Genomic DNA, 6,249 nt, shown 5'->3' on the forward strand with positions numbered 1-6,249 from the left:
TGGGAATCCATGCCGCTGGCGACGTAATTGCATGAATGTCTGGGTGAGGAATCCACAGCGCGATTCCTCATGCAGACTCTGATTCAAATCACGAATTGATTACATGTAACACTTCAAGCATCTGACGAGGTAACATTTTTTGTTATCTCTCCCCCCGATCGAATTAGCGGTCTTCTACCTAATTATTAAGTAAGCCACCCGTGATTATGTAAACCGATTCCTGGTGGATTAACCCCTGAGAAACAAATCCAAGCAATGAAGAATCCTGTAGATGCTACAATAGCAGGCCCTTCCCCCTGCCAACCACTAGTTATTCTGGTATGGAGATGAATAGCATATATCAGCCGAGTCACTAATGCCCAGGTTTCCTTAGGGTCCCGGCTCCAGTAGGATCCCCACGCTTCATTAGCCCACACTGCTCCAGAGAGAATACCAACAGTCAGTAGAGGAAACCCTAAGCTGATGATTCGATAACTCCATCGGTCCAATTGGTGGATCAATCGGCACCTACGTGAATTCAAGGATAGTCGATGAAAACTGTTTCTCGGATTACTTCCTGCCTGCTCGTAGCAGTGTATATCCACTCCCGGAGAGGGGGTCCAGGTAGGAAATTCTTGATTTGGACCGGGGATAGAAAATTGTTCTGCGTCATAGGTGGCAATCGGTGGAGATGTTGCTGATGGAGATCCACATAACGAAGTCACATGGCTTAGTGGCATCATACTTACATGCGTCATTAACCGATGAGGTTGCAGAGCAGGTACTAGCGGTGTGGATTGTTGCATTTCCTCAGGAAGACCCAGAGTTGCGAATCCATGGGTCGACATGGCACCTGGTGCCGTGACTGCACCTGACCATTCGTTCCGACTCCTAATTCTCATAATTACATGCATTGGGGAGAAGCTCCGTGAAAGAAACATAGATGATTCATGTAGATTGCTCGGTGGTAGATGTTTGGGTTGAATCCGACGAATCGTCGTAAATCCCGTTATACAGATGAAAGCAATTGTCATACCTCCAACGCTCAAACTAATGAGTCTCTTGAGCTTGCGAGCCAGCCCCATCCGGTGAAACAGAGTGACGGAAAGAAGCGTAAGAAAAGAAATGTGAGCGAATATGTGCTCTATATCGGTGTGAATCGTAATGAGGAGAATCCAGTGAATTAGTGAGATTTTGGAGAGTATGTACCACCCACCCATTATTCCCAGGAGATTTCGGGTTTACCCCTTAAACGTCGAAACGGGGAGAATTCCCTATTCCTACTGCTTTTCCCAGTGGTTGTATCAGACACAGCCCTCGCCTGCAGGTTGAAATTAAATGCCGCTACTCGGATTCGAACCGAGATGCTCTAGCACTGCTTCCTAAGAGCAGCGTGTCTACCAATTTCACCATAGCGGCTCGCTACTCGTTATACTTATCGTAATTAATGATATCACATCTTCGGGTGAATCGTCAATCTTCCTGGGGGAGAGTACACACGCACAACAAGGGACCTTCCCTGTCTATAGTTGATTAGGTATACGGCGCTATACTTGTATAGGAATAACGGGATATGGCGTAGCTCGGTAGCGTGCCATCTTGGGGTGATGGAGGTCGCAGGTTCAAATCCTGCTATTCCGAATAAACGAGGTCGGAACATATTTTAAACGGAATAGAAGACGTTCCCGTTCCGGGAACGCAGATTTATCTCCCGATTCTCTTTGGGTGTTATCGACCCATACCCATTCGTAGTAGGGATAGAGATAAATCGATGATCGTGATCGAGACCCTTGTATCATAGGAAGGAAGAGAGGGATTGGGCTCCTTCTTCATGCACGTAACCCCCCCCCCCTCGTGGTTATTACCAACATTCATTGATACAACTCTGTTAGTATTTGGATTTTATTTACCGCACGGTACCGTCACGCAATAATATCAACATGTACCCGTACTACTTACTAGGGATCCAAATTCATCAATAAGTTCCCTGACAATCACTTATCTCGTCTTCCCCGTTCCAACAAACAAATAGTTCACTATCTATTCCGACCGACCCCACGTCCTATTGATACGGCAATTCCTGTTACAACCGGGGAGTACTACTGACCAGTTTCAGAAATTTTTTCATTTGTCACATAGTAAAAACTTCTCGACCGTCCAGTCAAAATGGATTTAGCTGGAGAAAAAGCTTTCGATGCTACTTCATTAGTTTGGGTCTTCCAAATATGATTGCGAATCTTCCTCCGCGACCTAGAAGTACGTTTTTTTGGAACTGCCATAATGAAATCTATCTATTCGGTTTTATCATCGAAATGAATGCGACGAGTATGTTGATACGTACGAGTAGAATCAATATAATGAGGGAGGGGGTGATTGCGTAGAATCATTAGAAGGGGAACAACTGGGGGAACTGGGTTTCCATTCTATGCAAAAGAATCCCAGCAAGAATCATTGACTTCTTTATGATAACAATTTGCTAACCAACCAACTCCTTTCCATTTAAGCAAATGGGATCTACTACAGATCGAACCAAATCCTGTCTGTATCCCGATTTCCTTCGCGTCTTCTTCTTAGAATGGATCTTCCGTATCACTTTCTTCCTCTCGAAACAGGGATGCAAGACGCGCCCCCTAGCAGTTGCGTTACTCAGCCGGGGATGTCCGAGATCAATTTTGGATCCGTGACAAACCAATGAAACTCGATATATCGACATTACCGTATTGGACTCTGATGCGTTGTGCCCAAGCAGAGCGAAGTGACGAACATCATAGAATCTCCCCGGTTCTACTCGGAGTTGTTTTCCTCCAGTATCAATTGCTGCATGTCTATCCGTAATAGTCTTGTCGTGTGAAAAATAACCCAAAACAACTCAATCGGTTTGGGGTCAAAAAATGGAACCTAGATAAGTATCTCCGACACATTTGATTCCTGTCAAGTCTCGACGCCGGGCTCGCACCAGAACGAGAAACAAATGGATTATTCGGTTTGATACGCGTGATCTCACCTGTCCATATATATTCCATTCTTCGACGCTCCATATATCTGACAACTATTGACAGAAAGAGTTCCAACCCGGGTTAAATATGTTTATGGAATTATCTTATGAATGTGCTTGGATTGTCCCCTCACGCCCATTCGTAACCTCTGGTTTGATCGGATTGGCATCGTTTCTTTTTCCAAAAGCCACTAAGAGCCTTCGTCGTATACGTGCTATGCTCAGTGTTCTTTCATTAGCCGCAGCTATGTCCGTCTCTATCGCAACATTCTGGCAACAAGTTACTGGTCGCTCCACTTTTGAATACTCATGGTCATGGATTCCCAACGACGATATTTCTCCAAAGATAGGATTTTCAGTTGATTCACTTACTTCCATTACGTCGATATCAGTCACCACCATAGTGTCTTGGTTATGATTTACAGTGATAGTCATATGCGTCACGACTAGGGATACGTAAGGTTTCCCGTCTATTTAAGTTTCTCCACTGCCTCCACGTCAGGATTAGTGTTCAGTCCCAATCCAATACAGATTCATGTTTTTCGGGAATTAGTAGGGATGTGCTCTTACTCGCCGATAGGTTTTTGGTTCGCACGACCAAGTGCTGCTAATGCCTGCCAAAAAGCTTTTGCAACTAATCGTACAGGAGATTTCGGATTATTATTGGGTATATTAGGTACGTATTGGATAACTGGTAGTTTCGAGATCCGCGAATCGTGTGATTGATTTAGTGAGTTGATTGATAACAACAGCGCCGGCTCCTCCCTTGCCAATACATGTGCTCCTCTACCATTTTTGGGTCCGGTATCTAAATCTGCACAATCCCCACTCCACGTATGGTTGCCCGATGCAACGGAAGGACCCACACCTATTTCGGCTCTTATACACGCCGCTACTATGGTAGCTGCGGGAATTTTTTTTGTAGCTCGAATGCTTGAATTGTTTGAAACCTTACCTCTAAGCATGAATGTTATCTCCTGGATAGGCGGAATAACGGCTCTACTGGGAGCGACGATAGCTCTTGCCCAGAAGGATATCAAGAAAGGTTTAGCTTATTCTACTATGTCTCAATTGGGCTACATGATGCTGGCTCTAGGTCTCGGTGCTTATAAACCTTCGTTGTTTCACCTCATTACACATGCCCATCCCAAAGCTTTGCTATTTCCCGGATCCGGTTCAGTAATTCATTCGATGGAAAGGGTTGTCGGATACTCTCCCAATAGAAGTCAAAATATGTCTCCCACGGGTGGTTCGCGAAAATATATGCCAATTACTGGAATCACTTTTCTTTCAGGTACTCTCTCTCTCTGTGGTATACCACCTCTAGCTCGTTTCCGGTCCAAAGATGAAATTATTGCAAAGAGTTGGCTACGTTCCTTTCCCCCCGGATGTATAGCCTCATTCACAGCAGTTCCAACTGCTTTCTACATGTTCCGCATCTATCTCCTCACGTTTGAGGGGAATCTACGCGCCGGTGGCGGTACCAATTCATCCCATTCCTCTATGAATAGTGTCATTCGGAGTAACACCAAAACGATAGCAACGAGTGGAGATGGGTATGATGTTCCTCCACCCCCGCGAGACGAAGGAGTCGATTCAGCAGGAGGTTATGACGGGGAAGATTCAGTCGATAGAAAAGTTTCTGCAGAGTCCAATATTCGTTCTGAGTCTCTATATCCTAAGGAATCAGACGTTTCGATGGTATTGCCTTCAGTAGTACTGTCGATACCAACTTCGTTGGTTGGATCAATAGGAGTCAATCTCGCTGGAGGAGAAACTGGTCCCGATTTGCTATCCGAGTGGTTAACTCCCCTTGCAGGCTTTTCAGAGGACAACAACAATCCCGAAAATTTGGTACAATTGCTAATAGATTCAGCAGGTTCGGTTGGTCTATCACTAGCCGGAATATCTATCTCCTACGTGATTTATGGACCGATATCCTCTCACACACAACCTTGCGGTGATATTGATCCTTTTGCCAAACAATCTATGGGTTCATTTAACCGTCTCATTGGGGACTGGTCACACAACCGGGGTTACATCGATCATTACTACGATATCCTTCTAGTGAGAGGTATTCGATTCCTGGGTGAGTTAACTCTTCTTTTCGACCAATGGGTAATTGACGGAATTATTAATGGCACCGGTATTTTGAGTTCCATAGGTGGAGAAAGCGCAAGATATGGGGAGGGCGGGAGAGTATCTTCTTATTCATTCGGATTGATGATTGGTATTATTCTACTGCTAACTGCCTTCGTTTCTCTTGTCTCCTAAGAGTTTTTTTCTTCTCCTTTCCAAGATATTCCTTATACCTCTATAAGTATCCTGTGACTATTCTACTATGTTTTCCGGAAAAGGAGAAATAGAAACTAGTGATTGGTGATCGATCGATATGCATCTTGGGGTTGGGGGGGGGGCGATCAATCACGACCAAGATCAACCATGACCGAGATCTTCCACACCAGCCCCCCCCCCGATTCGTAGGCTCTATCCGAGAAGGCAAAAGGGATTGCTATCATTACTGCTTCTTCCTATAATGAGAGTTAGGGTGTACGCGAGGTTCATGAAGTCTCGAAGAAAGCTTTGGGTCTTCGAGTGGTTAACGTCTTGCAGATCAAGGGGCGGCTCAAGGAACAAGAGTCTCTGGAAGTATATGGGATTGAATCATCTGCCACTTTCCTCGGTAGCTCAGCGGTAGAGCGGTCGGCTGTTAACCGATTGGTCGTAGGTTCAAATCCCACCCGGGGAGATTCATCCATTTCCAGTAGGATAGAAGATAGTCTAGATGATGTACCTCCCTTCAATAGGGATAATACTTCACTTACGTCAGGGGAGGGGGAGGTACCTCCTCATAATATATATCGTAGAAACCGATAGTATCTTTGAAGATTTACATTATCCACATTCGAGATTCTCAGTAATGAGGTAGTTCTCCCACACCCGTATGCCGAATCGGGACTATAACCATATAGTCGATCAACCGATAGAGGATTCAATATCATGCCTATTTTAAGCTCTAATAATGGATAGAAGACTCCATACCCTCCCTTCTCTTGGCCAATCTAATGCTTCTAAGGATCCGAGTCTAGCGTCGCTTCTTCGAGAATCCCTACTCCAGAGTACTGAATGGTTGGGATAAGCAAATCAATCAATCTTTGTTTTGTCCTCGTCGGAGTCTAGATGTATCGAAGGCTTCTACTCGCTCGACTTGTTACTAGATTGTAAAACCGGAGATTCCACCCCCGGGAATTCTTCCCGATGGGGTTCCCCCCACA

At 45.1% G+C, this 6,249-nt stretch overlaps 2 non-coding genes across 2 annotated transcripts; both read left to right on the top strand.

Moving 5' to 3' along the window:
- Positions 1 to 1,546: 1,546 nt before the first annotated feature.
- On the top strand, positions 1,547 to 1,620 carry TRNAP-GGG (transfer RNA proline (anticodon GGG)). Its single transcript has one exon. It is a non-coding gene; the product is annotated as a tRNA-Pro (tRNA).
- Positions 1,621 to 5,651: 4,031 nt separating this feature from the next.
- TRNAN-GUU (transfer RNA asparagine (anticodon GUU)) lies at positions 5,652 to 5,723 on the top strand. Its single transcript has one exon. It is a non-coding gene; the product is annotated as a tRNA-Asn (tRNA).
- The last annotated feature ends 526 nt before the right edge of the window (positions 5,724 to 6,249 follow it).

This window comes from Dipteris shenzhenensis, unplaced genomic scaffold (genome assembly GCF_047967505.1).
Source record: "Dipteris shenzhenensis isolate YYH24624 ecotype China unplaced genomic scaffold, Dip_SZ_1.0 scaf0355, whole genome shotgun sequence".
NCBI classification, from domain to species: Eukaryota; Viridiplantae; Streptophyta; class Polypodiopsida; order Gleicheniales; family Dipteridaceae; genus Dipteris; species Dipteris shenzhenensis.